The 8,974-nt window shown below is 45.6% G+C and overlaps 1 long non-coding RNA gene across 1 annotated transcript; it reads left to right on the top strand.

Annotated features, from left to right (window-relative positions):
* The first annotated feature begins 5,569 nt into the window (after window positions 1-5,569).
* On the top strand, window positions 5,570-7,293 carry LOC130499487 (uncharacterized). The gene is made up of 6 exons (XR_008938351.1): window positions 5,570-5,887; window positions 5,999-6,073; window positions 6,156-6,288; window positions 6,389-6,508; window positions 6,784-6,851; window positions 7,002-7,293. It is a non-coding gene; the product is annotated as an uncharacterized LOC130499487 (long non-coding RNA).
* The last annotated feature ends 1,681 nt before the right edge of the window (window positions 7,294-8,974 follow it).

Here is an 8,974-nt window from a genome sequence, read left to right as displayed (position 1 = left end):
CGCGCAAACCGATCTAATCTCTCGAAAAACCGAGAAACGATCGCCGCGCATCCTTGGCATTTTCTTTCCGCTTCCGTGAGACTAATGGCACGACGGTGAGCTACAAAATTAACGAAATAACCTTCGGTAAAACTTCATGAGTAACCCGAAGCAACTTTCGCCAAAAAACAAAATCAAAGTGGAAACATTTCCCGTGTAAACCACGGAAACAAGACTACTTTGACTATCTGCGATTTTCTATCTTCATGAAACCGGTCATCCATTACTTTCGTATAAATATGTTACACAAAAACAGCATAAGGAAAACCAAGATCGATTTCATGCAAAACGACATCGCAATACGGAAAATTACGTCCAAGCAGGAAATAACCCAAAACTGATTCCGAACGTGTTCTTCGTCGATTCCTTAAACTTTATTTCCTCGGATAAAATGAAACAATTTTCATGCGACCAAAGGAAACTTTATACGAAGCATCTATCGTATAACTGAAACCTAAAGTGGAAAATCGTTTCAAAAAGCCATCACCCATAACTTAGAAAACTCCGCTATGATTGGCATGTCTATCTCGACGAACTCTATTCGGCCCTCGGCCAACTACGTCTTTCCATAAAGTTCGGACCTGAATTCGGCATCACCATTAAAGACAATCGTGAACCAATATGACCTTAATGCGAAAGGATCGCGGTCTGATCGTTTACCAACTCCTTGGTTAAACGGCTGAACACAGCCTTCACGCCAAGACAAAACAGCTGAATGGTCGCCGCTCCAATCACTTAAGGGCCAAACGATAATCCACGATTTGTCATAAAACGCCAAGTGACCATTACGCGAGCAACTCTGTCGCATAGCCCAAAAGCGGAAATCATGCGATAAATTTCTCGTAATAAAATCAGTCCTAACAATCATACGGTTAACGGAAAAATTGAACTTAATATTGACTGATTAAGTTCTATACGCCCCGTAAACAAAGCATGAAAAGAAACACTCGTGACAAAGCTCCAAGAGTTATATGAGTCGTCGATAAAATCCCGGAAGGCCAACACTTCGCGAAGCAAAGCGAAGGTAGACGCTTCTCTCTGGGTCAAATATACGCGACCCCTGGTCCTAATTCCTCGATCAAAATTTTATAACTTGCACGTCCAAACTGAAACAACAGTTTCTGACTACGGACATTCGCAAAACATCTCCAAGACCGCGAACATTCGAAATGCGGCACAAGCGAAAATTACCTCGTACACATTTGAAATGTGTATGCTTGTATAATCCCACCTTTTTTGAAGAAACCGGATTTTCGAAACTCTTTACAAACACAGAAACCGAATTTTCGAAACTCTTCGCGAACAAACTCGCCAATCGCTGAACGGCCTCAACAATGGATCCAGTATCCACCAAATAAATCATAAACTATCGCCCGGAAACATTCCGCGATTTCTAAAAGCCCATAGTCCTTTATGGCATAAGAAAAACAAACTTCAAAGCACTGCGAGACGTCGCTTCGTGTCTGAACATTCGTTTTTCGATTAAAACCTTCATACGCCTTCTAAACGGCATCATATCGTTGTTGCTGATCACAACAAACGAACTCTAACGTCCTAAACAGACAAGCCACCTAAGGGTAGGCTCTTTTACATCCGACAAGGATCCCATAGCGCGCTATACAAAAAATCCAAATTTGGTTCAGCACTTCGTAAAGGAACTAGCTCGATTCGTGCCCAGACAAATCATATAAGCCGATACCACTTCGCGGATTTTAAAACGGTACGAATCTGGTTAAAATCACAAACAGGCAAAACGAAAGCCGATTTGTCATCGCACAGCCTCAGTCTGAGAGTAAACCTAGGTCTTGCCCTAAACCCAGCCTTGCTGGTATCTTAACATCTCATAGGCAAAGCGTCAACAACGCGAGATCCTAAAACTTGTCTCTTCACTCAAGTCTGTACGTTTTCACGAATTTTCGCGTAAATCGTAAACCGCAGGAAAATCTCGCTTTGTACAAACTACAGATACGGTGATCGTCAGGGAGGCAGGAATGAGACGACAACTCACACCCTGCCCCTCTAACTTCGACAAACAGAAGTTCTAAACGCAAAATATTTTATAAACGCATACCGCGAGTTCAATACAACGCCCTAAAAAGGGCAGGGACTCAAAGCCACCAACGGCCAGTCCCAAAATCATACATAATGGCCAACCAACGGCCGAAATACAATCAAAATAAAAATCCCCTCAGGGATCGATCAACCTAGGCGTCCTCCGGAACACCGCCTTCATTCTCTGACTCACCCGAAGCAGGAACAGCCTCGCCATCGCCCTCGCCGACTTCTTCACCGCCCTTGTCCGCAACGATTCCAGCATCCTGAACCTCTGGAATTTCCGAACTCGGGACCAGGGTACCCGAGGATGACGGGCCGGCAAGCTCCGTCGCAGTGCAAACTCCCATCTCCTCGAAGCGCTGAATCCGCCTCTTAAGACGTCAAACTTCCGAGGACTTGCTCTTCTTCTCCTCCTTCGCCTTGAGCAGCGAGCTCACAGTCTTTCCCAGATCACGCTCGAGATCGCTGATCCTAGCTTCGAGCGTCGACGTCTGGGCAGCATGAGTGCTCTCAATCGATTGAAGCACAGCCTCGGTGCGCTTCAAAGTTTCCCGCGACGAATCCAGCTCCTTGGACAAACGTGTGACCTCCAGTCCGCAATCGCCAAGCATCCCGTCGATCAACGATACAAACTGATCACACGAGAGAAGGTGAGAATCAAGGAGTCAACAAAAGAAAGGGGGTTTCACGAAATACCTTGGAGCGATGTTGCGATAGTTTCGCCGAAACCTCGCCTTCCTCACTCTTAGTAGACCTTTTTCTCTTCGCTGATCCGGCAACCCCAGCTCTTGAACGTCCCTTCGATGGTGGAACAGCGTTGGACGCGGGAAGTCCCAAGACGATCTCCCTCTTCTTTTCTGGAGGAGGAGGCATGACTTCCACCGCATCCTCCGAAACCGCTATCGGCGCGAAAGGGGAGCCCTCAGGGCGAGCCTGGACATCGGGTGCTTGCTCCGGAACGACAATTTCTCCAGCAGGCAAAGGGACATCGGATCCAGAGGCTGGAATTGTAGAGATCAGGACTGGAGTAACGTCGGGTCCAAGAGCCAGAACCGCGGGATCCGGAGTTAAAGCGACATTGGATCCGAGAGTCGGAGCCATAGAAGTCGGAACGGAAGTAGCACTAGGACCTGCCACGCTAGACTCCATCTCAGCACGGCGTCGCTCCATCTTGTCCTGAAAAGAACTGAACCCCTCGACGAATGTCTGCGTAAGGGCAGGAGCATCCTGCGCCGGCGAGGCTTGGTTAGTTTCACTCATTTTTGAGAAGAGGAGAGTGAGTGAAAAATGAGAGGGGAATGGGGTGCTACTTATAAGAAATCAAAGGTGGTAGAGTTTTTCGGAATAAAATATTCCTAGCCGAAAATTTCGATTTTCAAATCTTCCGCACACAAAATCGCTCCCGCATCTTGCATGCTGGGGGGCTAACTGTTGGGGTCAAAAACGGTTATCTCGAAATCAACGGCTAAAAATATTTATCGTGTGCGGACTTTCCATAAAACAAGCAAAACAAGTCGTATAGCTTAAAAAACCTATGTTAAAGTCGATCGTTCTTGTTTTACACGATAAACTTTACGAGAAAACCAACTCAGATTTAGTCGTAAAACTTCGATGATACAATCAAGAAGAACCGAGAGACATTAGGTCCGTAGCTGATATGAAACGACCAAATGAGAAGTAATCTAAGTTTGGACAGGCCGAACGACAAGGAATCCGCCTTGAAACTTCAAAGAGCCTGTTCTCTCAAACCGTGAGGACCCAGAAAACGAGCAAGATATCAAATCGAAGCCCTCGCCGAGGTCCTGGCCCCCGGGCGGCAAGCACCCGTGCTGGTCGTGGCCGCCGGCGGCTAGCGCCCATGCTGGCCGTGGCCGCCGGGCGGCTAGCGCCCGTGCTGGCCGTGGCCGCCGGGCGGCTAGCCCCCGTGCTGGCCGTGGCCGCCGGCGGCTAGCGCCCGTGCTGGCCATGGCCGCCGGGCGGCTAGCCCCCGTGCTGGCCGTGGCCGCCGGCGGCTAGCGCCCGTGCTGGCCATGGCCGCCGGGCGGCTAGCCCCGTGCTGGCTGGGGTTGTCGGGCGACAAGCTTCCGTGCATAAGTTCTAGGCCCCGGCCGTCAGAAGTCTGTACTTTGCGTCTTTCCCAAGTTTTTGCGGAACGAATCGTTGAGATTCCGCGTACAAAACTCCCGTTCTTACTCCAAACAAAGATCGTCGGAAACACTTCGGAAACTCGTAAGATATCAACGGGAAGGAAGATCTTAAATTCTTCGTGCAAAACAGTGATGCTTATCTTAAGACACCACTCATCTCAACTCTACGAAGGATTGAAGATCTTCCGAAGAAATCGTAGAAAACAACGGAAGTCCTAGAGACGGCCCGAAAGGGACCAAACGCGATCGGACAGTCCGCTTACGATTATCTGAGATAGATACGACGATTTACGTTTATCTTTACATAACAAGATAAATGCTAAATTGCCAGAAGGATAAATGTCAAGTTTCCCGAAGATAAATGTCAAGTTTCCCGATAAACATGAAGGCCGACGAAAATGGAAAAAGCCCGCTTCGCGGCCCAAAAGGAGAATTGACCGTCATAAGGAGGAGTATATAAAGCAGCTTGAGGAGAGAAGCAAAGGGAGAAGAGAAAAAATCCTAGAGGGAAAGCAAATCCGAGATTGGAGACCCAGAGAGCTCATGTTAGCTTAAGAACTTAGAATTTAGGCGGTAGACTAGCAAGGCAGGACCTAGAACGTCCGGCCGCCTCTCGTTCTATTTTCATCTTGTCCGCAGACTCATGTCTCTCTCGGAAGGATCTAACAATCCTTTTACTTAGAGTTCCGCACATAGAAACCCTTGGCATTATTCTCGACATGCCCGTTTCTATGACTAACGCTCGTACTAGACGAACTCCGCCAGGCAGTTCGATCTCTTGTTCAAACCCTTCCAACTGAACTACGTCCGACTTGATCCTCGAAAGGGGTACGTAGGCAGCCTTCCTTAAGGTCCAGTCTCAAATCTTAATAAAACCTTTCCGCATTTATTTGATCACTTGTCGTTGGTTGTCGCAGAGAATCCGGACCTTCAGGGAAAGTTAGGTTTACTTAGCTTTCCTCCGATTTACTTAATAAAAATCGACAGTGCGAATTTCGGTTCCCACACAAGACTTTGTTCTTCTCCTCCTTAAGCCACTACAAGGAAAGAGGGTAAAGATAACATAAAAAGATAGCGTTCTAGCCTAAAATGCTATCTTTAACTTGATCCGTTTTTTAAGATAGCGTTTTCAAATATCTATGCTATGGTTTATTTTTTTCGGATTCCTAAATAAATTGAAAATGCTATCTATATTCTAGGCGGAAAATTTTTCGATTTCCCGCTAAGTACTTAGCGAAAAAATGAATTCTTCGACTTGTTTCCACAAATAAAACAAAAAAAGTAAAAAAAGAAAAAAAATCTTATTAGGTTTTCCCTCATCGATCGATCTCTTTTCTCTTCCTCTTCTCAGATCTTCTCTCCATTTACAGACAAAAAAAGATCTAGAAACAGATCGTCTGATGCATCGACGCCTTTGTCATCGTGACTTCTCGTCTTTTCTCTGTCGTCGTTTCTCCTCGTTTCCATCCTCCCATTTACTCGTCTCCGTCACACCTCGCTCTCTCTCTGCTCTCTTGTCTCCGGTGGCAAGGCGGAGCTTCGTCGAAGGCGGCAGCGAAGCTTCTGATTTTCTCAAAGAGTTTCTTAGCCGCTGTGGCGACTCTCTTCCCTTATCGACCGTGATGAGCTCTCTCATCCCTCTCAGTGTATGACTTCTCTTGTCTTCTCAATCTTATCCTTTCAACTTCTCTCTCCTTCATGAAGTCACCGATCTGAAACTCACAAGAACAAGGTCTCTCTCTCTTCATCTTGTCTAGGTTGAGACGGAGAGAACAGATCCGGAGGTGGAGAGAAAAGATCCGGAGACAGTGTGAAATTGGAGAATGAACAAAGTCTTTCTCTCTTTGTCTCGTCTCTATCTTTCCCTCTCTGTCTCTCCTTTGAATCTGATTTTGATTTGGTTTTTTGGTAAAGTAAATTGGAGGATGCACAAGAGGCTTGACTGTGGAGGGGACAAGGCATGGTCTCGGCGGCAATGGTGCAAGGCGTGGTCTCGAAGCCAGGGTATGAGATTGGATTTTCAGGAGTAATAGAGCTTGTTAAGGAGGTGAGGAACCACTGAACTTGCCGTATATTGCTTTTCACAGAACCTTCATTGTCTTGTTTTCGGTTACTTCTATGTCTTGATTGTGTTTGCGTGTTACTAGTTCAGTGACGAGGTTAAAGAGCAAGAAAGTTTGCACCTTTGGATGAATCTCGAACTGATCAAAACACTGGCTTGTTATGCTCCGCTTCTCTGCGGTTTCTCTCTGTTTCTTCTTCCTTGTGTATGTCTCTTTTTAAATTTCTTAACTTTTTCTCTGTTTTTTGTGAAATCAAAGTGTCTGGGTCTCATAAAAAAGCAAGTTTTTAATGCTCTGAGTTGTCTCTAGTTCCCTTTATGTTTCTGTAAAAGATTCGAACTGTTTTGGAGGTTTTGGTGTTGTGAGGTTTGTTCCTAAGGCCTGGCTTTTTCTGGGTTTTTTGTTTGGTCAAGTTTTGAGAATCTTCTTGTAGCTTCTTTAGTTTGTTTCATATTCTTTCTGATTTTGTGTGTTTACAGGTTAAGTTCTTAGTTAAAGGAGGAACTATATAAACAGATGTCTACACTTCAAGATATCGGTGTATCAGGTGCTGTTTCAACAACCTCTACTACTTTCTCTGTTATTGATTCATCTTGTTTGTTTGCTTCCGTTTCTTTCTCTTTTGATTCTGTATCAGATTCTTTCAAAGTGTCTTCGCTCTGGACATCTTGATATATTTGTGATGGTCTATGTTCAGGATCGGATAGTTTCTCCACTTGAAGCTTCGAAGTTGGCCGCAAAGTACACAGGAGAAGGGTTTAAAACCCTGAAGCTCAAGGTGGGGAAGAACCTTAAGGTCGACATATATGTTCTCCAGAGACTTAGCTTTAGATTTTATATTTTTGGTGGTCATGGCGATGACGGTGAAGACTTAGCTTTAGGTGTATGTTTTTGGTTTAGCTATAGGTTTATGTTTGGTTTAGTTATGGTTTAGATTTTTGGTTTTGTTTTTGGTTATTTTGTAAACAATTTTGATATATAAAATTCTTTTAAAAATATTAATTTTTTTTTATAATTTTTTTTTATTTTCTAACTACTTTATCATAGCAATTATAATCTGCTATTATAAGTTATATAATTGCATAAGAAACAAAACGCTATTGAAATAATGCATTAAAATAGCATACAAAAAACGCTATCTAAAGTGCCCGAGAAAAGATTGCGGGGGAAGATACAGCGTTCGCGATAACGCTGTGCTATCTTCTAATAGCGTTTTCGTCATGCTATATATGAGACGTTTTCTTGTAGTGAGCTGAGCATTCAAGCTCTCCAGGTCTTTCTTGGATGACTGCTCATTCACCATATCCTCAAGATGGTGAATCTGAGACATAACCTGCAAATCAAACCATAATGATCATCAACCCCTATAAAAAAGGTGGAAAGAAAATGTGCGAAGTCCTACCTGAAGGAGATTAAACTGGACGCTCCCAAAAGCCTTCGGAAGATCCCCAGAAGGAAGAAAGCAGGTGCTTTCAGGGAACGTTGTGGAGGAGAGATTAGCCACCACCTTGGCTAGGTCCACACAAAGATTAAGAGAGGGCTCTGGAGTCGATGACTTCGGAGTGGATCCCGAGGCCCGAGTTCTCCTCCTTGAGGCAGAGGGGGCTGAGAAGTAGGTCCCTTGCGCTTGGTACTCTCGAGGAAGAGAACATCATCATCACCCGAGGTAGTAGCCTTAGCAGCAGGCTTCTTGGCTGAGAGCTTCTCTGCGGCTTGCATGAACGCCTCCATCGCTTTTTCTCCTGTGGATCCCGACATATTACCTAAAAAAAAAGATAAAAGCAATTAGTAAACCAGTTTGCGATAAAGATATGATGTGGAAAGCTTACCCCAGATGCTGCACTGTTTTAAGACTTCTTTGCTGATGAGGAAGGAGACCTGACGACGCGTTGAAGGAAGATCAAGGACCTGATCCGCAACTTCTCTCCCTTCTGGCACAGGTTTGCGAGACACCTCTGCAATCAAAAAGAGAGGCAAATCAGTGTCACGGTCAAAAGCGATTGAGAAATACAAAGACCTACCCACTACATGCCAAATAGGAGAGAATCTGGGGAGAGTTACGAAGGCGAATCTCTCCGCCCAACTATTACTAAAAACCGGATGAGGCTTCCTTACGCTCTTCTCGATCTTTCGTACTAGAGCCTGATTGCTACGGGGGTGGAGGTAGTATTTTCCCTTCGATCCAGGCAAGTCAGCAATGTAGTAGAAGTAGAGCACTTCGTTCACTCCCAGCACCAAGCACTCCAAGTCACCGAGGTTTTGGATAGCGATTAAGGTCCTCCAGGCCGGAGGTGTCAGCTGACCCGGGGAGATATCCAAGTGCTCAGAGAGCTTCGCGATCAAAGAGGAAAGGCGGTCTCGAAAGCCCGACTCGAAATATGCCTCATAGATCGGAACCTCGTCAACTCCAAAATCCGGGATCCTGTCGGAAGGACCCGGAACCCTAATAACCAGATCTTGAGGAAGATCGTACTTCCTTCTCCACTCTTCGATGTCTCTCTTTCCGATCCTAGAAACCGGACCCACCAGTAGAGACCCTTCGGCTTCATCGTCGGAAGAGACGTTCTCCGCGTCGTCAAGATGGGGACCCTCCGCATCAGCTACGGGTTCGGGGGATAGAGAAGAAGAGTTCACCGAGTCTAGAGTCCTAGATCGAACCCTACTATCTAC

This window comes from Raphanus sativus, chromosome 9 (assembly GCF_000801105.2).
Source record: "Raphanus sativus cultivar WK10039 chromosome 9, ASM80110v3, whole genome shotgun sequence".
In the NCBI taxonomy this organism is placed as follows: domain Eukaryota; kingdom Viridiplantae; phylum Streptophyta; class Magnoliopsida; order Brassicales; family Brassicaceae; genus Raphanus; species Raphanus sativus.
The sequence above is the reverse complement of the archived record's forward strand: the minus strand, read 5'-3'. Positions and strand labels throughout refer to the sequence as shown.